Genomic DNA, 23,107 nt, shown 5'->3' with positions numbered 1-23,107 from the left:
TTCCCTCTGGCCTCCCCTGAGTCTCACAGGCTTTTGTTTTTTCTGGGAGTGCATAACTCCCGGAAACATTCCCTTTGGATCTTCCTGATAAAGTTCCATGTGGTTCTGCTTGCTCAGCATCTTCCTGCTGGGGTTTCTCCTCCTCATTCTCACTCACCAGCCCATCACCTGATGGGAGACAGAGATAATCCAGACATAGATCACTACCTGCACCAGAAAGAAAGAAAATCTCAGAGAGAGAAATGGAAAAAGGGATGAACAATCCAAAATATGTGTGGGAGAGATCAAACCTATCAGGAGCTGATTTTCCCCAAAACCTTCCCCAGAGGAGAGAGGAAGGGATCAGTTTTGGTCTGCATCTCATGAGAACACTCAGGGGAAAGAGAGATCGGGGAGCGACTGCTGCCAGTTGTCACTCATGGCTTCCCTGCTATTCTGACTGACATCTGCCATAATGATTCCACATCTGCAGGGAACAATTCTGAACTTGGAGAGCTCACAGGGTCTTCATAGGGCATCCCGAATGTTTCCTGCATTCCCACACAGTTGTTGAGTTGGTTTAACCAAGTCCTCACCTGTGCAGGCAGCTCTTGGAAGCACTTCTTTCTCAGAGCCCTGGAGGTCTGGGACCCATGGCTCTTCCCCTTGTTCCAGCTGGGAGATCACATCAGGTTTGGAAACTGGAAACCCTACTGCAGGCAAAGAAAACCAGGGAGGTCAGTGGAATTTGTGGGATACTTGTAACAAGGAATGGTTTTAACCCCAGCTCATTTTTAAGCAGTAACATCCCAAGACCAACTTCCTTGGCTCAAAGTGGCAGGAGAGTTGTTGTTATAAATCATATTCATTACCTTAGTGCCTAAGGAGCAACTAACAGTGGGTCCCCATTGTGTTAGGACAAGTACAAACCCAGAACAGTAAATGGCCCATGCCCTGAAGAATTTACAGTCTAAATAAGGCCTTTGGCTAAGCAGCAGGGGCAGCCATAAGCTGGGAAGCGAAGGGTCACATCCTCACACCCCAAACCAGTCACACTGAAATAAGGTGCTATTGGGCTGTTAGGAAGACGATCCTGTCCTGATAGTGCCCATCACCACCAGATAAAGATACAGATCTTAAGATGGTTAAAGAAAACTTAGTTTGACAGCAGCCTGTCTGGCAAGAAATCCCTTATCAATGCTTGTGGTTGTGAAACCCTCATTTCTGTATTATTTTATCTTTATGGCCACCACTCTTCTATTGTTAATCTGTCTGGTTCTGTAATTGTTTCTGTTTGCTGCATAATTAATTTTTCTAGGTGTAAGTTCATTAGGGCAGTGGAATATGCTTGCTTGGAAATAACCCCAATAAACATCGCATTATCTGTGCTTCAGACTTCTGGTCTTTCGCTGCTTGCTGTCTGCGTGACAAGAACCAGAGAAGTGAGAGGGTGAAGGGAAAACCCTCTAACAAATGGACATGACCTGATAACCAAGAGGTGAGCCTTTAAGGAAGGTTTTAATACACTTTGGAATGGATCAGGGATTCTCATGAGGACTGATGAGGGGCTGATGGTAACCAAGAGGTGAGCCTTTAAGGAAGGTTTTAATACACTTTGGAATGGATCAGGGATTCTCATGAGGACTGATGAGGGGCTGATGGTAAACACACATTATGCTGTATAATTAATTTTGCTAGGTGTAAGTTAATTAGGGTGGTGGGATATAATTGGTTAGTTAATTATGTTACAATATGTTAGAACTGGTTCGTTACAATTCAGTAGAATGATTGGTTAAGGTATAGCTGAGAATATTACTGTATAAACGGGGTCAAACAGGAGGGGGAAGGGAAATTGGATTCATGTTTAAGGTGTGGGGGGGAAACGGGAACACAGGCCAGGCTCAGCTGCATCAGAGCTGGGAAGGGGGACACTGGGGAACAGACTGTATCAGTAGATCGAGATAAGCCCGACCGGTGTGAAGGGCTTCAGAATATGCTTCCTTGGAAACTAACCCCAATAAACATGGCATTGTCTGCGCTTCGGACTTCTGGTCTTTTGCTGCTTGCTGTCTGCGTGACAAGAACCAGAGAAGTGAGAGGGTGAAGGGAAAACCCTCTAACAAATGGACATGACCTGATAACCAAGAGGTAAGGCTTTAAGGAAGGTTTTAATACACTTTGGAACGGATCAGGGATTCCCATGAGGACTGAGAGGGAGCGATGGTAAACACGCATTTAGATCCTTTTCTTGTTTGATATCTTTTCCCCCTAAGGCTGAACCTCTGACACTGTCATGGATCCACAGGATCTGTGCAATGCCCTGGTTTTAAAACAATCCTTGGGAGGTGCCCCTTGAATGCACTAGACCCCCAAGGGCTCCCACTCTTCCACAAGGACAGGCCACTTAGCTTCAGCACCTGAGACTGAGCCTCTGGCTTCAACACTCCTACTTCAACCTGTGAGCTCTGCCAGCAGGTCCAGCTGAACGACACTCCTGTTCAGAGACTGTTCCTCATTCATGCTTCAATGCATCTCAGCAAGTTTTTGCTGTGACACTGGGCAGACTTTTAAAACACTGCAGGGTTTATTAGTCAACCGAAACACAGCACTGGAAAGTGTTTTCATTAGCACAGAGAAGCAATGAAGACAATACAGTCCACACTGGCCAGTGCCCTTGAGCCAGGCTGCTGTAGAAAACAGTTTGATTTCTTTTCACTGTCTCTGTCCATTTGTCTTCACTCCGGCAAAGCTCCCTGTGTCTGTGAGCCCAGTTCTTCCTGCTCCCAAAAACATAACGAGTCCATGTGTGCTTCACTCAGCCAAGCTGAGATCCTCCCATGGACAGGTGACAATTATTCCCTTGTCTCTGTCGGGTATCCCATTGATCTAAGTTGGCCCCAGCCAATCCTTAATGACCCATTCATATCACCCCATGACAGCTACGTGAGAAAACACCTCATGTCTCCTGCTCTTTATAATCACAGCAATACCAATCACAGCAGGAAACTGAGGTGTGTATTGGCATCATACAAGTATCACCAAAAGTCCCACCTCTGTCTCAGACAGACACACTGCTCACAGCCCCTGGGGAGAAAGCAAAGCACAGGAACTGGCCGTTAGTCCAGCAAGCACAGTGGAGGACAAGCTGCAATCCTCACACACTGGTCAAAAAGGAGAGGCATGTGGGTCCCTGCCCATAGAGAGGGGCTGGCTACAGGCCTGATACCTGAGGGGCCATTCCTTGAGCAGACCATGGAGGCAGGTCAAAGGCTTCGCTACCCCAGAACTGTGACATCGCAAAAGCACATTTTGGGGAATTAGGAAATCTAGTGACTCAGGGGTAACGGGAGGGAGAATTAAACTCCCCCAGTGGGAGGAGAAGGCTGGGGAATTACACACTAACATTCAGGAGCAACAGCCTCTAATTCTTCCGGAAAAGGAGAAGGTCAGAAACAAGAACTGGGCCACGCAGCCTCAGGAGGGACAGGCTCAGAGATCCAAGGAGCCTGGAGGGAAGACAGCTTGTGGCTGCTGCAGATGGGGAGAGGGGGGACAAGACTCTCTCCAAACTCTCACTCTTCTTGACCCCGACCTGATTTTACGATCTATGACCCAGTCTCACGTCTTGTGGGCAATTTCATACTCACTAGAGGTAACATGTCATGATCAGAGTATTGCTTATTAGCTTAGACCACGTGTGGAGGGGCAAGGAGGTGAACATAGATAAATGGGTTATTCAGCTTGCTACAGTTAAGGGCTTCTATTAGGTGGAGGATTTGTGGGAGAAGTTCTGCTGAAGTCTGGGATTTACCTGACCAGGCCTAAGGAGAGAATCCCAGGTCAGATATTTTGCACCCTCATTTTGACAGACTAAGGAGTAACTACAAACAGGTGGAATACGCCACAGGATTCTGAAAGAAGGACGTTTGGGGTGGGGTTTAGCAATTAGGTTGCTATGCAGGATCTCAGCAGTTGGACACATTTATATATTGGGATTATTAATAACTAAGTGATGTAAATCAAGAGTATTAAGGCTTGATGCTAAATTATGGACTTCCCAAAGGCCAGGTATGGGTTGGGGCAGCTATTGACATTATTGTAATCAGAGCAAAGCAGCAGATGCGGTATATCGCCATCCTATTACCATAAGGAAGTGGATAAATTACCTCTCCTAGTGACCATTTTTTCATTTTGTCAGGTCCCCGAGACAGTGTAAACTGAAGCAGGGCCTCCCTTCTGACGGGCTCCCTTGTGCCTTGATCTTTGTTTCCATTGGTGTCATAACTTGTATGTCCGCACAGTGCAAGCCCCTCTTTACTATACTGATCTTAGTCTAACTGTTACGTGGATTGATCCTTGCCTGTGATTTCAGTTATAACTGTCTGTATTTAATCAAGTTTCTGTGTGTTTCACCAAATTCCATCTCCTCCATTAACGGTGAGTAGCCATGTACAAGGGCGAGTTGTGCCCCAATACGTCATCTTATAGGTGTAAAAACTGTACAGGCTACACTACAACCCTGTGACATCATCAACAAAGTGCCCATTTGTGCCTGGGTAGGGGCCCTGCTCTGGGAGGGAGGATGCAGCAAGGACTCAGGATCGGTGGCCGGGGTCGCTGTGCAGAGAGATGGGGAGGTTATATGGGGAGGGGGGTAATGAGTGGGAGAGGGAGGTCAAGAGTTAAAATAATAATATTTGGGGGGAAAAAATGTATAATAAAGTGAAACTGAACAGAAATAAAACTGGAGTGGAGGCTCTAGAACAACAAGGCTTGGGTAGGGATTCAGGGTTAAAGGTCTGGGATCCCCCACAGCTCTAGATCCCCAAACCTCTTCTCCCTCCCACTGACCCACCCAGCCCACTTCCTGGGTGCCCTTCCTCCACACTCCCCTCCCCTTCTTCCCATTACTCTCAGCCGGCACCACCTCCCGGCTCCTTGGGAGCTTCTTGTGTTCCCTCCTCGTCTCTCACAACATCATCCCTCCCTGCTGCTTCTTAGCTCTAACCCTACACACACCCTCCCCATGTCCTGGCACCCCAGAATTATCTACTCCCCCCTTCTCCGCCCCTCCCACCGCTCTGTTCTCCCTTCACCCGTGGGGTCCTGAATAGCAACATTATACTCACTTCTATCAAAAGATGAGCTCATCTGACTGTCACACAAGCCATGCATCAGTCACACACCTATTTTTATTAATTAAATTATTTATTTTTAAATAATTTTTAAGATATTTTTATTTTTTTATTTATTTATACTTAATTTAAAAAAACAGTTATTAATGTAGTTGCTAATGTAGCCAATAAGGACACATTAAATGCAATTTCAAAATGACTGATGACAAATGTCTAAAAATTATTCTAGTGGGTGGGAGATGAGGCAAAAAGGGGGGGCAAGGAAACTTGTATGATGAATAAAGGTATCAAGTTATTACTACTCAGGTTCTTCAGAGACCCAACAGCTTCTAATAAGCCAGGGGACAGGACTCCTTACCCAGCGAGGTCACCGTCTCATAGTTCTCCTGCATGACATCCCAGTAGAGGGCTCTCTGAGCGGGGTCCAGCAGAGCCCACTCTTCCCTGGTGAAATACACAGCCACCTCCTCGAAGGTCACCGGCCCCTGAAAGAGCGAGAGTCCAACACTCAGCACCTGCTGCATCACTCACACTTTCAATCAAATGGAAGCTCTGGGTGGCTCACAGGCAGAGTCCCACCCCCACCCCGCTCAGAGCAGCCAGGAAACGCCAGGGGGAGGGGACGAAGTGAGAGCCCCTTGTCTCTCCCAGCAGATCCATCCCCCCCCACTAGCCACAGCCGGACACAGGAGACGGAGGCCCTGGCAGGTGCAGGGAGAGCTCGCTGGCAGGGAGCCCAGCGCTGTTCTCATTGTGAAGAGCTGGACGGGGCCAGACTCAGTGGGGGGCAGACGACATGACGGTCCAGGGGGGCCTTGCTGAGGGGGATCCTCCAGCAGGGGTGTCCTGTCTCTCCTCCCCCCACTTCTCTTCAGCTGCCTCCCCTGCAGCTCTTCCTGCAGCCCTGCCCCCTCCCCCCCCACTTGGAGCTGCCCCCGGCCAAGCTGCTCCCAGGAGCCTCCTGTGCTGTGCGAGGGGGGGGTGGGTTTCCTGATGTGGGGGAGGCCCCACCCTCCTGCCTCTGTGCCCAGTCTCTGCTGAGCTGAGGTGGGGGGACAAGATTCTGTGCTGCTGCCTCTGGGTCAGGAGTGGGGTCTGCTGGCCCCTGCTGCCGTGTGAACGAGCCTTCGGACTAGTGAGTGCCGCTGGGCTGGAAGGGACAGCGGTGTGTCTCACACTCCCCACCACACACTTCAGTTACTGTTGTTACTTCCTTTTACTTCCTGTCAAAATGCACAAAGTACATGTAGTCTCTGTAATTTTATTCTTTCACATTCGGTCAGGATGACAGTGCTGGTAGTTTAGCTTTTTAACTGATCTCTGAATTTCATCATTTTATTTCTGTCTTATGCTTAAATTCAGTTCTCTGAGTAACGAGTTCTAAAATGCCTCACCTGGCCTGGCTGGAGTAATTATCATTATTACTGTTATTGCCGTATTGTGCTTTGTCATTTGTTATTTGATTGTACCACTGTAAATAACAGACTGTACATTTTGCTTGTACTTACCTTCGCAGGGCTCGTTTGAAAAAAATAGCTAAACTCAAAACTTTAGACACTGTGCAGATGAAGATCATTTATCTGCAAACTGTATTTTTAAATCTGTCTGTAAAGTAACTTAAAATTTCTATGAAAATAAAAACGCAGTTCCAAGTATGATACTAATAGCAATGATGGAGTCAAATCTTAGTGAGTCACATACATGATAGTGATATGCAGAGAACCAGGCACATGCAGGGCAGTGGAGTTTTTATAGCACGTTGGGGGCCTTAGAAAGAAAAAGGTTAAGAACCTCCCCCCCACCAAGCCTCCCTGGTGGGTGCCCCCTCTGCATCTCACAGCAGCCGCTGGTTAATCAGGTCGGGCTCCAGCCCTGGGATTCTGGCCCATTTTCCTAGCCCCACCTAGGGGGGTTGTTTCCTGTCCCACAAATTAGAGCATTTCCACCCTCTTACCTCGTGGGTCTGTTCCTAGAATGGAAGCCGCATATTGAACAAGTCCCAACAGGTTTGCTGCACACTGGCCTCCTCCCATTCTCCACCCTGGGAATTTTTTGGCAAACTCCAACCTCCAAACCAGACTGCCCAAACCTCCCTCCTCCGGTGTATTTGCTGTCCCTCTCCCTCCAGCAGGAACCCACCAGCAACCCCCCAATAACCCCTACCTGAGCCGGCTCCACTGCAGCCATTTCCCTTCCCTGTCCCATGGGAGGATGGGATGAGCTGGAGCGAAACATGGACGACATCCGGCAGCCTGGCAGGACGAGAAGGGCAGTTGTGGAGGTTTCAGAACAGGTTTTAGTTCATGTCACATCACGATTCCCCCAGGATCTTTCCCTGCAGAGACACAGCCTAGGTTCTGCCATGCTGGGAACATGCTCCATCTCTTTATTGCCGGGGAGACCTGGCCCCTCCTGCCAGGCTAAGCCCACAGGGAGATTTTTCAGCCTCCCCAAGTAATAAAGTCTCTGAACAAAATGCTGGAAAGGAGCAGAACCAAAGGGGCTGGGCAGGCTCCATAGGGACACTGGCTCCTCCCTTCCCCTCCTGTGCGGCCATGTCCTGTCGCTGGCAGAGATCGGCCCCCCCATCTCCCCCCCAGAGGCAGCCGTGTCTGCGGACTCCCCCAGCCAGCACCCACTAACCCCCACCCACGCTGGGGGAGTGACACAGGACAGCAAATTCCACCTACCCAAGGACAAATTGCTGCAGATAAACGGGCTGGGTTCACATCCCAAAGCTGAGGAGAATTTAAGAATTATGGAGAAAATAGGGAAAATGAGAGACTAGAGAGTCAATAATTTTAGAGAAAACGAGGGAATCTCCTTGGGTTTTCTAGCCACATGTGGGGAGGGGAGAGAGAAGAGGAAGAACCAGAGAGAATTGTTATCTGGTTTTGAGAGGGAAAGAAATGGCACAAACAGGAAAAGGATGCAAGTAGCTCACCCTGTGACCATAGGCGTGTGCAGCACATTTCATTAGGGCGCGCACCCAGGGAGCCCCGCCCTAGCCCCATCCCATCCTCTGCCTCCCACTTCCTGCCCCCTGGCTGCCCCCCTCAGAACCCCCAACCCCCCCTGCTCCTTGTCCCCTGACTGCCCCCTCCTGAGACCCCCCCACTGTAACTGCCTCCCTATGACCCTACCCCCTATCTGTCCCCCTGACCCTTATCCACACCCCAGACCGACCCCCGGGACTCCCACGCCCCATCCAACCGCTCCCCGTCCCCTGACAGGACCCCCAGAACTCCCGACCCATCCAACCCCCTCTGCTGCCTGCCTGCCCCGACCCTTCTCCAACCCCCACCCCCCGAACCCTCAACCCATCCAACCCCCTTCTCCTTGTCCCCTGACCGCCCCCTCCAGAGACCCCCCCAACTATCCAACCCCCCTCCCCACCTCCTGGCAGCTCTGTCTAGTGGCTGCTCCCACCCACACACTCAAAGTGGCAGAGGAGGTTCCCTCTCCTTCGGGGGGAAGGTTGCCTAGTGGTTAAGGCACCGGACTCAGGCTCAGGTGTTCTGGGTTTGAGTCTCTGCTCGGCCACAGACTCCCTGCTTAGCCTTGGGAAAGTCACTTCACCTCGTTGTGCCCTAGATCCCACCTGCCCAATGGGGCCAACACTGACCCTGCCTCCTGGGCTAAAACCATCCATGGCTGGGTGATGGGGGGGGGGGGAATGGAGATACCAACATGGGGAGAGTTGGGCTGAATTTCTCCACAGCCGGAGAGTGGGAGCCAGCTCCACAGGGGGGATGGGGCGAGAGGGGCTCAGGCCAGCTCCACACAGAGGGGGGTCAGGGCTTCAGCCCTGCAACTTTTGCCACTAAGGTGGCTGGGGCTCCGGAGCCGGGGACTTCAGCCCCACATCTTCTGCCAGGGTCCAGGGCTTCCCCCACACCGCCCCAACTCGGCTCCTCCCCCCACCGCCGGTACCTGGAGCTTCTCCTCCCCCCCAACCTCCCCCAGCCCCAGCCCAGCCGGGCTCCCCGGGGCACCCGCCGCTGCTGTGGCCGGAGCCGAGCCCGGCGGGCAGGGAGCAGCGATTCACGCGGGGGCCCTGGCAGAGCCCCCAGCCCGAGCGGGGCGGGGCAGCCCCAGGGGAGCGGGGGGGCTCTGCTGCTGCTGGCCCCGCCCCCCACCGACCCCTGGGGCTGTTTGGGGGGGGCTCACTCAGTCCCCCAGGAGGGGGGTGGGGCAGCGGAGCGGAGCCTGCCCAGCAAACAGCTGATCGCAGCTGCGCCCAGGCCGCCCCCGGGGAAAAGCTCCGCGGAGGAGGCGCCACAAGCTGCCGGCAGCGGGTCATTCCCGGGGGGGCCGAGCACCCGCCTGCAGCCTCCTCCCCCCCCCGGAGCCTCCACGGGAGGGGGGAGCAGCCTCCCCAGCCGGGGCTCAGGGCATTGGGGTGCCGGGGCTCCCCCCATGCGCACGCCTGGGCCCGGGACACTCACACACACACACTCTGCCCCAGGGCTCCCCTGGTGCCCAGAGACCGATCAACCCCCCGCCTGCCCCCCCGCCCGCAGCTCCGGCCTCTCCCCTCCCGCCCCGCCAGCCGCACCCAGGGGAGCCCCGGGCCCCAGGCTCTGTCCCCACCTGGACCCAGCGGGGCCGGGGGCAGCTCCTGCTGCAGCTGAGAACAGCGGCTCCGCTCCGACCCGGGCGGCTCCAGCGCTGCTGGCAGCACGTGGCCACCAGGGAGCAGCTGCTGAGCCCGGGCTCCTGCGTCACAATGTGCCAGAGCCCCGCCCCAGGAGCTGCCCTGCCCCGGCCTGTGCCAGCGCCCCGCCCCCATGAGCTGCCCCGCCCCTGTGCCAGAGCCCCGCCCCCATGAGCTGCCCCGCCCCCGGTCTGTGCCAGAGCCCCGCCCCAGGAGCTGCCCCGCCCTGGGCTGTGCCAGAGCCCTGCCCCAGGAGCTGTCCTGCCCCGGGCTGTGCCAGAGCCCCGCCCCAGGAGCTGCCCTGCCCCCGGGCTGTGCCAGAGCCCTGCCCCAGGAGCGGCCCTGCCCCGGGCTGTGCCAGAGCCCCGCCCCAGGAGCTGCCCTGCCCCGGGCTGTGCCAGAGCCCCGCCCCAGGAGCTGCCCCGCCCCTGGGCTGTGCCAGAGCCCCGCCCCCAGGAGCTGCCCTGCCCCCTGTCTGTGCCAGAGCCCCGCCCCCAGGAGCTGCCCCCCCCTGGGATTTGTTCTCCTGCCTCCTACTTCCCAGCACCCACCGCTCCCAGCTGCTCCCTTTCTGTGTCTGCAAACACCCCCTGGGCGGGCTGCAGCGCTCGCTGGGGCTGGCTCCAGTGGCTGAAGTTGCCTCCATCTCTAATCACCTGGGGCGGGGGTAGAGGGAACGAAGGGAGGAGATGGGCCCAGGGTGTGAAAGCAGAATTAGGGGGCAGGGAAAGAAGGACTGTTTGGAAAGGTGGAAAGGAAACCCTGTCACCGCTCCTGGGTGATCCAGATGGAGTCAGAAGAAGTTGGGCAGCAGAGGCTCAGATAAATTGAAGAGAACCCCCTGGGTGTCTCAGTGTTGGCCAGGGATTGTACAGCACCTAGCACAATATGGGGTCCAATCTCAGTCATGGTCTGTGCAGCACCTGGGAGCCCTAATGTCTGTTTCCTGATCACAGGCACTGGGGATGGAGTGAGGGAAACCTCAGCACCTGAAGGGTTAATGCAGCCCTGTGTACAGCCCCTGCTAGGGTGACCAGACAGCAAATGTGAAAAATCGGGACAGGGAGTGGGGGTGATAGGAGCCTATATAAGAAAAAGTCCCAAATATCGGGACATCCGGTCACGCTAGTCCCTGCTGCGCTCATGAGGGGTTGGCTTAGAGAGTTGTAGTAATAACAGCAGCAAAGAGTCCTGTGGCACCTTGTAGACTAACAGACGTATTGGAGCAGGAGCTTTCGTGGGTGAATCCCCACTTCGTCAGATGCACCAATAGTCCCATATGGTCTAGTGGTCAGGATTCCTGGTTTTCATCCACAGGGCCTGGGTTCAACTTCTGGTGTGGGAACAGTGCAGAGCTTTTGCCCAAAGTGGAGACAGGAAATGAAAGGAACAGGAAGGGATCCTGCCAGCAGGGGAGTTGGACAGTGGGGGTGGGGGGCAGAGGTCTGAGCAGAGACCAGGGAAGGATCCCAGCAGTGTGGGAAGTTGAGAGCACAGGCCTGGCATGGGGACCTGGAAGAGTGAATGTGTCCCTCTAAACCCATCAACTGCAGACTAGGCAGGACTGGAAGAATTACCTATTTGTTGGTAAATGTCAATTTCTGTGTAAACGCACAACCCAATGGCAAAATATTTCCATCAATAATTATCAAAATTGGCAGATGGGCAAAGTAAGAAACATGCTGCTTGAGAACTTACCCTGTTGTAGGAGCAGCAGTGATCTGTGTGCTCCGTATCACCTGTATGCCCAAAAGGTCTGTTACACTCCCCCCACCCCGCGCCCCGTCTCCTCTCCCTCTCTGAATGCCTGTGAAGCGGCTTTCCCCCTCCCCTCCCCTCCCCTCCCTCCTGCAATGCTTGTGGGATGAATGAGCTGGTTGAACAGCTGGAAGATCAGAAGAGCTCCTAGATAGACAAGGTGTCTGTGACTCTCATTAGGCAGCATTGTGAAAGCACAGCTGAGCACAGGGCCCCTTCCCCTTTTAAGGACCTGCTCCTCATGGCCTGCGACTGGAGATGACTTGACTGCATCTGGCGGGTCACACTCCACCTCAGCCAGTGTCCATGCAGGGTCCATGCTCTGGGTGTGTGAGTGCTGCCTAATGAGAGTCCCAGACACCTTGTCTACCTGGAAGCTCTTCTGATCTTCAACCAGCCCATTCATCCCACAAGCATTGCAGGAGGGGGAGGGAGAGGGAGGGGGAGGGGGAAAGCCACTTCACAGGCATTCAGAGAGGGAGAGGAGACAAAAGCGAGGGGGAGGGGAAGTATAACAGACCTATTGAGCATAGAAATCACTGCTGTTCCTACAACAGCAGGAACAGGCCACTAGGAAAAGGAAGCCATCATGTTTCTGCCTGGCTTCAAACCAGGGACCTTTTGCATATTAAGCAAACGTAATAACCACTACACTACAGAAACTCTGTAATGGAGTTGTGCCCTTCCCTTCATAAGAACAGAAGAATGGCCAGACTGGGTCAGACCAAAGGTCCATCCAACCCCATATCCTATCTGCAAACAGTGGCCAATGCCAGGTGCCCAAGAGGGAGTGAACCTAACCGGAAATGATCAAGTGATCTCTCTCCTGCCATCCATCTCCACCCTCTGACCAACAGAGGCTAGGGACATCATTCCTTACCCATCCTGGCTAATAGTCATTAATGGACTTAACCTCCATTAATTTATCTGCAAAAAGACCAAGGAGAACATGTGGCACCTTAGAGACTAACAAATTTATTTGAGCATAAGCTTTTGTGGGCTAAAACTCACTTCATCGGATGCATGCAGTTAAAAATTCAGTAGGAAGATATATATACACACAGAGAACGTGAAAAAAATGGGTGTTGCCATACACACTATAACGAGAGTGATCAGTTAACGTGAGCTGTTATCAGCAGGAGAAAAAACCCTGATGTTGGGAGGGGAACAGGAGAAAGGACAAAGGAAGCAAGAGACGAAGAGAAAAGAGGGATCAGACAGTGGATGGAGCAAGAGGTGAAACAAAAAGGACAAACCCTTATGTCCCCAGTGATTCTAAGAGACAAAATCACAGGTGCAGAATAAAATTCTGCCTCCTTAACCTCGTGTTTTCCATGCCTAGAATTCAACTGTCACCACATGGATCAGACTGAACAGGTTTCAAACCTCCAGGAGGCTCTTACCTTCTAAACAGGGACGGCTGTTTTCTAGTAAAATCACTAAAAGGGAAGGAGAAAACTCGAAAGAGGTTCCTCCTGGCGCTCATGTCCGTGAGCCCGAATACTCCCTCAGTCCTCAAAGAGAGACCTGGAGAAGGAGACTTGCTGAAGCAAAGCCACAGGGGTCTCTGAGGTTTCCCTGGCCCCTCGCCCCGGTCCTGCCTGGCTGATGTCAGCATCTCTCTGTGAGGTCACCACCTCCCCACCACCTTGGACCAATAGGCTGAGGTCCTGCCAAAGGCCTTTGTGATGTCACTGCCGCACCCCTCCCTTGCTGGGCTAATGTCCTGCCCCTGGCCAGGCACTTTGCAGGTTTGAGCTACTCCCTGTGGATCACCCCACTCCAGGAGCGTTCGTTCTAGGCAGCAAGCCGGCTAGACAGGGAAACATCAGACGCTGCTCCCAGTGCTACACTCAGTTTTTCAGAAATTAGTCGACTTTATGGCCAGAAGAGACCATTAGAGCATCTAATCTGACCCCCTGCGTATCACAGGCCTCCTGTATGGCACAATAGCTACTTTGGGGGCAAACACATTCCAGAAAGGCATCTAGTCTAGATGAAATGACATCAAGAGATGGAGAATCCACCATTTTCCTTGGTAGCTTGTTCCTGTGGTGAATCATCCTCGCTGTTGAATATTTGTGCCTTTGTTGTAATATGAATTTGTCTCTTTTCATCTTCCAGCCATTGGGTCTTGTTATTCCTTTCTCTGCTTGATTCAAGAGCCCTTTAATTCCCAAATCTTTTCTCTCCATTAAGGCACTTCAGCACTTCAATGAAGTCACCTTTCAAGCTTCTTTTGATCAGCTAAACAGGTTGAGCTCTTTCAATAGCTCACTAGAAGGCATTTTTCTCCAGCCCTCAGAACATTTGGTGGCTCTTTGCTGCCCCAGCTCCAATTTCACAACATCTTTTTCAAACGAGGACACCAAAACTGGAGGCAGTATTCATAGGCGGCAGGTTTGTATAATTTTTGGTGGGGCCCAAAATGGTGGTGCCCCCCCGCTCCCGCCCTGTAAGCCGATATAAAATGAAGCTACAACGCGTCGGTGCCACAAGATTACAAGGGTCAATTAAAAGTGGAAAGTCAGAAGCAGCACTTGCCTACTTCAATATACAGTATTATATTTTGTTGCATCTGTTGTGATGAAGTGGGAATGTTTTTAATATTTTCTCTGAATACTGTGTGGGTGCCTCAGTTTCCCCTGCAAGATGCCAACTGAAGGTGTTGGGGACAAAGAGATCAGGTGGCCTCCTTGTCCAGAAGAGACACAGAGGCCAGAGGAGGGAGTGTCAGTTTGGAGCTGGCTGGGGAAATTGGGAGAGACCCAGAACTTGGTTCTGGGCTCCCCACCCCCCAAGATGGACCTGACAGAGGGGTTCTGTTTTCTGTACCAACAAGCTCTGTTTAAACTGTGTTCCCGTCATCTAATAAACCTTCTGTTTTACTGTCTGGCTGAGAGTCACATCTGACTGCAGAGTTGGGGTGCAGCGACCTCTGGTTGCCCCAGGACCTGCCTGGGCAGACTCGCTGCGGAAAGTGCATGGTGTGGAAGGGCATGCTGAATGCTCTGAGGTCAGACCCAGGAAGGTGTAAGCTTCTTGCCCTGGAGACAGTATGCTCCGAGAGAGGAGGCTCCCCCAGAGTCCTGACTGGCTTTGTATGGAGATGTTCCAAAGCATCACAGCATCCCCTTCCACACCGTGCACTTCCCAGAAGTCCGCACAGGCACTGACACTCCCTCCTCCGGCCTTTGTCTCTTTTCCAGGCATTAGGAGGCCACCTGATCTCTCTGTTCTCCAACACCTTCAGATAGCACCTTGCAGGGGAAACTGATTTGGGAGAAATGAAGTAAAAGCTGCCCAAACCGAGCTTGAGCACTCCTGAATTTTGAGGTGTTCAAATCTGGAAGGCAGGTGCTGGGGGTGGGAGAGGGCTGTGGGCTCCATGGGGGAGCATGGCAGCAACTGTCTGGAGCTGCATGGAGCCAGATACGCTGGTCTGAGTGGCACAGTAAGCAGTTTGGGGGTTGGAGAAGAGGTAGGGAGTTCCGGGGCAGTCAAGGGACAAGGAGCAGGGGAGTTGGATGGGGCAGAGGTTCGAAGGGGCAGTCAGGGGACAGGCAGCAATTGGATAGGCATGGGAGTCTAAGAGGTTTATCAGGGGACAGGTAGGGGTGCGGTCCTGGGAAGTTGGGTGGGGTCTCAGGAGGGGCAGTTGGGGACAAGGAGAAGGAGGCTTAGATAGGGGCTGAGGTCCCAAGGGGCAGTTAGGGGCAGGGGTCTCGGGAGGGGTAATTGGGGAACAAGGACCAGTGGGGCTTAGATAGGGGTGGAGGTTCTGGGGGCAGTTGGGGCAGGGGTCTGGGAGGGGGCAATCAGCAGACAGAGGCTGGGATTCAAAGGGCTCTGGGCTGCTGGCAGCGCGGGGATCCCAGAGCCCTTTAAATCCCAGCCCGGCTGGGAGTCAGAGGACTCTGGGCTGCCTGCAACCGCAGGGAGCCCAGAGCCTTTAAATCCCAGCCGGGGCCGGGAATCAGAGGGCTCTGGGCTGCTCCTCAGGGGGAGCCCAGAACCCTTTAAATCTCAGCCGCTGCTTGGATTTAAAGGGCTCTGGGCTGCCTGCAACCGCGGGGAGCCCTCAGCCCTTAAAAACTCAGCCGCGGCTGGGATTTAAAGGGCTCTGGGCTGCCTGCAAACGCGGGGAGCGCAGAGCCTTTTAAATCCCAGCGGCGGCTGGGATTTAAAAGGCTCTGGGCTGCCTGCAACCGCGGGGAGCGCAGAGCCTTTTAAATCCCAGCCGCTGCTGGGATTTAAAGGGCTCTGGGCTGCCTGCAACCGCGGGGAGCCCGCAGCCCTTAAAAACTCAGCCGCGGCTGGGATTTAAAGGGCTCTGGGCTGCCTGCAACCGCGGGGAGCGCAGAGCCTTTTAAATCCCAGCCGCGGCTGGGAGTTAAAGGGCTCGGGGCTGCCTGCAACCGGGGGGAGCCCAGAGCCCTTTAAATCACAGCCGCGGCTGGGATTTAAAGGGCTCTGGGCTGTCTGCTGCGGCGGGAGCCCAGAGCCTTTTAAATCCCAGCCGCCGGGAATCAGAGGGCTCTGGGCTGCCTGCATCCGCGGGGAGCCCAGAGCCAATTAAATCCCAGCCGCGGCTGGGATTTAAAGGGCTCTGGGCTGCCTGCACCCGCGGGGAGCACAGAGCTTTAAAATCCCAGCCGCGGCCGGGAATCAGAGGGCTCTGGGCTCCCGCAGCAGGCAGCCCAGAGCCCTCTGATTCCCGGCGCGGCTGGGATTTAAAGGGCTCTGGGCTGCCTGCAACCGCGGGAGCCCAGAGCCTTTTAAATCCGAGCCGGCCGGGAATCAGAGGGCTCTGGGCTCCCGCGCGGGCAGCCCAGAGCCTTTTAAATCCCAGCCGGGGCGGGAATCAGAGGGCTCTGGGCTGCCTGCAACCGCGGGGAGCCCAGAGCCTTTTAAATCCCAGCCGCAGCCGGGAATCAGAGGGCTCTGGGCTTCCCGCTGCAGCAGGCAGCCCAGAGCCCTCTGATTCCCAGCCGCGGCTGGGATTTAAAGGGCTCTGGGCAGCCCTGGCGGCGGCGGCAGCGGCGGGGGGGCGCTCCAAGCAGGGGAGAAAAAACATTGGTGGGGCAGAGCCCCTGCTTGGGATTTATTCATGGGGCTAAAGCCCCAGAGCCCCATATAAGTCGGCGCCTATGGCAGTATTCCAGTATCAGTCTCACTGATGCCATGTCACCTCCTGTGACGTTATTGACATAATCTGTAAGTGTATAGATCACCGTTGTGACCACTGTTCTATATTTGTAGCCAGTATTGTAGAAAGGTTGTCATGTAAGGGGTCTATGGAGAGGGTCTGATTGGCTGATTATAATGATGCTATCTCTAGATGTGTTTCATTTTTGTAGTTGAAGTTATGAATATTGGCTTTCTGCCGGCTCACCCGCCCCCTCGCCACTGCCCACCCACTCGCCTCCTCAGCCCCCCTCCCTCACCTGCTATTGTGTCATACAGGAGGCCTGTGCAGGGGGTCAGATTAGATGCTCTAATGGTCTCTTCTGGCCGTAAAGTCGACTAATTTCTGAAAAACTGAGTGTAGCATTGGGAGCAGCGTCAGATGTTTCCCTGTCTAGCCGGCTTGCTGCCTAGAACAAACGCTCCTTGAGTGGGGTGATCCACAGGGAGTAGCTCAAACCTCCAAAGTGCCTGGCCTGGGGCAGGACATTAGCCCAGCAAGGGAGGGGTGTGGCAGTGACATCACAAAGGCCTTTTGCAGGACCTCGGACTATTGGTCCAAGGTGGGGAGGTGGTGACCTCACAGAGAGATGCTGACATCAGCCAGGCAGGACAGGGGCGAGGGGCCAGGGAAACCTCAGAGACCCCTGTGGCTTTGCTTCAGCAAGTCTCCTTCTCCAGGTCTCTCTTTGAGGACTGAGAGAGTATTCGGGTTCACGGACGTGAGCGCCAGGAGGAACCTCTTTTGAGTTTTCTCCTTCCCTCTTAGTGATTTTACTAGAAAACAGCCGTCCCTGTTTAGAAGGTAAGAGCCTCCTTGAGGTTTGAAACCTGTTCAGTCTGATCCATGTGGTGACAGTTGAATTCTAGGCATGGAAAACACGAGCTTAAGGAGGCAGAATTTTATTCTGAATTTTATTTGATCCCCACCAATGACCTGGGCCATCCTTTGGGCTCTCTGGTGAGAACCCTCAGCCTCCCGTCCTCAGTCTCTACCCTGATTGGCTGAGCAGGGGGTTATTGACAGGGAGGAGACTCAGGTCCTTGTTCTCTTTCAAGACCAAGGAAATAAGTCAGAACCAGTTCTATGTTTGACGAATTTTGCTGCTTCTCTGCATTAATGGTCTCTGAGCAGTTCATGATTCTCTCTAACATTGCAGTTCTCCTCAAATACTTGCTGAATAATTCCTGTGCACTGTTGTTGGTCTGGAGCTCATCTGAGAGCACTTTATTCAGGTCATTCAGTGTCTGAAATTCAAGATCCGATGGTTAGTTTGAAAATCAGGGCTCTTGGGTCCTATTCCCAACTCTGCCCCTGACTGGCTGTGTGACCTCAGACAAGACAATTCTCCTTTCTCAGCCTTAGCTTCTCCCTCTTTCAAGTAGGGATAATAATGATCCGCTCCTACCTACCTCACGGTGGGTGGAGGCAGGGCCGGCTCTAGGTTTTTTGCCGTCCCAAGCAAAAAAAATTTTGGCTGCCCCCACCCAAGCCCTGGGCTCCCCCTACTGCTCCCCCACCGACACCCCAGCCCTGGGCTCTGCCCCTCCACCTGCACCCCCTGCCACCCCAGGAGGTGTGTGTGTGGGGGGGGGGGGGGAAATTCCAGATCTTTCCACCTTATTCCAAATTCCTACTAAGGCGCCACTTTGGGGGAATGTGCTCAGTGGGGAAGCAGCAGCCCCCCCTGCTCCCCCTAGCTACGCTCCTGCTTGTGGGGGCCCCTGCAAGACCCAGGGCCTGGGGCAAATTGGGAGCAGCGTCTGATGTTTCCCTGTCTAGCCGGCTTGCTGCCTAGAACAAACGCTCCTTGAGTGGGGTGATCCACAGGGAGTAGCTCAAACCTGCAAAGGGCCTGGCCAGGGGCAGGACATTAGCCCAGCAAGGGAGGGGTGTGGCAGTGACATCACAAAAGCCTTTGGCAGGACCTCAGACTATTGGTCCAAGGTGGTGGGGAGGTGGTGACCTCACAGAGAGATGCTGACATCAGCCAGGCAGGACAGGGGCGAGGGGCCAGGGAAACCTCAGAGACCCCTGTGGCTTTGCTGCAGCAAGTCTCCTTCTCCAGGTCTCTCTTTGAGGACTGAGAGAGTATTTGGGTTCACGGACGTGAGCGCCAGGAGGAACCTCTTTCGAGTTTTCTCCTTCCCTTTTAGTGATTTTACTAGAAAACAGCCGTCCCTGGTTAGAAGGTCAGAGCCTCCTTGAGGACTGAAACCTGTTCAGTCTGATCCATCTTGTGACAGGTCACTTCTCTTCTCTATACCTCAGGCTCCTCCCCATCTGCCCAATGGGAACAGGGACAATTCTCGAACTCTGGGCAGTCGTGAGCCTGAGTAAGGGGCGATAAAGCCCTCTGTGAAGGAGAAAGGGGAGTTTCACAGTGTTTAGCACCAAGGAATTCTAAAGTTTGCTAAAATGTCTAGTCTGTGGAAACAAGAAATGGTCAGGGCCAAACTTTTTAACCACTGCCTTTTCTAAATCCCGTTCAGGGATTTGAGTCTCTGTCTTTTAGGTACCTGGGGTTCTTTGCCAGCAGGAGAGAAGAGGTTCCTGCCTCCATTTTTGTGGCCTTAACAAACCAGGTGTTGTGCCGCAGTTCTCGTCTGAGATCCCTGAAAAAGAACATCTTCCCATCCATGAACAAGACAGGACCTATCTTTCAAAGGGGAACAAAGAGACCCCCTGGGACTTACAGACTAGCCAGCCTCACTTCCATAGCTGGAGAGATACTGGAATACATTCTTAAACAATCAGTTTGTCAGCAGCACCTACAGGATAATTTGATTCTTAGGACGAGTGAGCATGGATTTGTCAAGAACAAATCATCCCAAACCCAGCCTCTTTCCTTCTTGGGCAGGGTTCCGGGCCTAGTGGAGGTGGGTAAACAGTAGATGGGATCTATCTTGGGGTTACTAAGGCTTTTGACACAGTCCCGCAGGACATTCTCACAAGCAAACGAGGGAAATGCGGTCTAGATGCAATCAGTGTCATGTGGGTGCAGAGCTGGTTGAAAGCCCAGACTCCAAGGGCCCTTCTCCATGGTTGGCTGCCCAACGGAGAGGGTGCACCTAGTGGGTCCGGCAGGGATCAGTCCGGGGTCCAGTACTATTCAATAGTTTCATGAATGATTTGGAAGATGGAGTGCAGAGCCTGCTTCTAAAACGTGCAACTGACACCAAGCACTTTGGAGCTCAGGATTGGAATTCAAAACGCCCGTAACAAATTGGAGACTTGGTCTTCTTGAGCCAAACCCCATGGCTGGGCCCCTTTCTCTAGACTGGGCTGAAGTGAAACCCCAGAGCCAAACACTCCTCCTCCTGGGCAGTGCGCTCCAACCTTGAATGGTCAGATGCTGCTTAGCTCTGTCAGAGCAGCTTTGGCTGGGGGATTCTCCCAGCACTTTCCAATAGCGGGAAGGTACGAAATCCCCATTTGCCTGCTGGGGATGGAGCCCTAGAGCGGGGAGCAACTTGCCCAAAGTCCCACCAGAAAAGGAAAACAACCAGCAGTGGAACCAATAGGGGTGTCAGGATCTTGGAGGCGCTGTCACCCCCACACTAGGGCGGTGTTATGCACCCCCTGCGGCTGGCTGAGTTTCTCCGTCCCTTGGCAATAAGACAGTCTAGAACCCCAACCAGGGTTATTCTATCTGCTACCCAAGATCCATAAACCTGGAAATCCTGGATGCCCCATCATCTCAGGCATTGGCACCCTGACAGCAGGATTGTCTGGCTATGTAGACGCTCCATCATCATTCCACACAAAGATGGACTACAAGCCGTCAGGAACAGTATCTCCGATAATGTCACAGCAAACCTGGAGGCTGAACTTTGTGACTTTGTCCTCACCCATAACTATTTCACATTTGGGGACAATGTTTACCTTCAAGTCAGCGGCACTGCTATGGGTACTCACATGGCCCCACAGTATGCCAACATTTTTATGGCTGACTTAGAACAACGCTTCCTCAGCTCTCGTCCCCTAATGCCCCTACTCTACTTGTGCTACACTGATGACATCTTCATCATCTGGTCCCATGGAAAAGAAAAGCCTTGAGGAATTCCACCATGAGTTCAACAATTTCCATCCCACCTACAACCTCTGCCTGGACCAGTCCACACAAGAGATCCACTTCCTGGACACTACTGTGCTAATAAGCGATGGTCACATGAACACCACCCTATACCGGAAACATACTGAACGCTGTACTTACCTACATGTCTCCAGCTTTCACCCAGACCACATCACACAATCCATTGTCTACAGCCAAGCTCTAAGATACAACCGCATTTGCTCCAACCCCTCAGACAGAGACAAACACCTACAAGATCTCTATCAAGCGTTCTTACAACTACAGTACCCACCTGCTGAAGTGAAGAAGCAGATTGACAGAGCCAGAAGAGTACCCAGAAGTCACCTACTATAGGACAGGCCCAACAAAGAAAGTAACAGAACCCCACTAGCCGTCACCTTCAGCTCCCAACTAAAACCTCTCCAGTGCATCATCAAGGATCTACAACCCGTCCTGAAGGACAATCCCTCACTCTCACAGATCTTGGGAGACAGGCCAGTCCTTGCTTACTGACAGCCCCCCAACCTGAAGCAAATACTTACCAGCAACCACACAACAAAAACACTAACCCAGGAACCTATCCTTGCAACAAAGCCCATTGCCAACTCTCTCCCCATATCTGTTCAGGGGACACCATCATAGGACCTAATCACATCAGCCATGCCATCAGGGGCTCATTCACCTGCACATCTACCAATGTGATATGTGCCATCAAGTGCCAGCAATGCCTCTCTGCCATGTACATTGGCCAAACCAGAGAGTCTCTACATAAAAGAATAAATGGACACAAATCAGACATCAAGAATTATAACATTCAAACACAGCCAGAGAACACTTCAATCTCCCTGGTCACTCGATTACAGACCTAAAAGTCGCAATATTACAACAAAAAACCTTCAACAACAGACTCCCACAAGAGATGCTGAATTGGAATTAATTTGCAAACTGGACACCATTAAATTAGGCTTGAATAAAGACTGGGAGTGGGTGGGTCATTACACAAAGTAAAACTATTTCCCCATGTTTATTTGTCCCCCTACTGTTACTCACACCTTCTTGTCAACTGTTGGAAATGGGCCATCCTGATTGTCACTACAAGTTTTTTTCTCCTGCTGATAATAGCTCACCTTAACTGCTCACTCTCATTATAGTGTAGATGGCAACACCCATTTTTTCATGTTCTCTGTGTATATATATATCTTCCTGCTGTATTTTCCACTGTATGCATCTGATGAAGTGGATTTTAGCCCATGAAAGCTTATGCTCAAATAAGTTTGTTAGTCTCTAAGGTGCCACAAGTACTCCTCATTATTTTTGCAGATAAATTAATGGAGGTTAAGTCCATTAATGGCTATTAGGCAGCCTGGGTAAGGAATGGTATCCCAAGCCTCTGTTTGTCAGAGGGTGGAGATGGATGGCAGGAGAGAGATCACTTGATCATTACCTGTTAGGTTCACTCCCTCTGGGGCACCTGGCATTGGCCGCTGTTGGCAGATGGGATATGAGGTTGGATGGATCTTTGGTCTGACCCAGTCTGGCCATTCTTCTATTCTTATGGAGGGGCAAAGCCCTACAACAGAGTTTCTGTAGCGTAGTGGTTATCAGGTTTGCCTAACACGCAAAAGGTCCCTGGTTCAAAACCAGGCAGAAACATGAGGGCTTAATTTTTCCCAGCTCCTAGTGGCCTGTCCCTGCTCTTGTAGGAGCAGCAGTGATTTCTATGCTCAATAGGTGTGTTATACTTCCCCCATTCCCATTTTTGTCTCCTCTCCCTCTCTGAATGCCTGTGAAGTGGCTTTCCCCCTCCCCCTCCCTCCTGCAATGCTTGTGGGATGAAGGGGCTGGTTGAACAGCTGGAAGATCAGAAGAGCTCCTAGATAGAGAAGGTGTCTGGGACTCTCATTAGGCAGCACTCACACACCCAGAGCAGGGACACTGCATGGACACTGCCCAAGGTGGAGTGTGACCCACCAGATGCAGCCAAGTCATCTCTAGTCGCAGGCCATGAGGAGCAGGTCCTTAAAAGGGGAAGGGGCCCTGTGCTCAGGAGTCACTCACAAGCTTGTACCTCCAGTGAATGCCCTTCGCCCCGACTGCCTGGCCAGTGGTTCGCTGCATTGCAGTTCATTCTGCCTCGGGAAGACTTACCTTCATCGCACTGTCCATCACGGTGCTGGGGGACACTTACTTGGCAGAATCCTGTGCCTGCCTCTTGGCTTCCCAGGGGTGGCTACTTGCAGCCCAGGAGAAGAAGGATGGTTCTGGTGAAAGGAAGACAAGCAAAGCTCTGGGAGGAAATTTGGGTGTGGGCTCTG

General features: G+C 52.8%; 1 non-coding gene across 1 annotated transcript; it reads right to left on the bottom strand.

Moving 5' to 3' along the window:
- Positions 1 to 12,119: 12,119 nt before the first annotated feature.
- Positions 12,120 to 12,192, bottom strand: TRNAI-AAU. Its single transcript has one exon. It is a non-coding gene; the product is annotated as a tRNA-Ile (tRNA).
- Positions 12,193 to 23,107: the final 10,915 nt, after the last annotated feature.

This window comes from Mauremys reevesii, linkage group 14 (assembly GCF_016161935.1).
Source record: "Mauremys reevesii isolate NIE-2019 linkage group 14, ASM1616193v1, whole genome shotgun sequence".
In the NCBI taxonomy this organism is placed as follows: Eukaryota; Metazoa; Chordata; order Testudines; family Geoemydidae; genus Mauremys; species Mauremys reevesii.
Note: the sequence above shows the minus strand (reverse complement) of the source record. Positions and strands in the feature narration are given on the sequence as shown.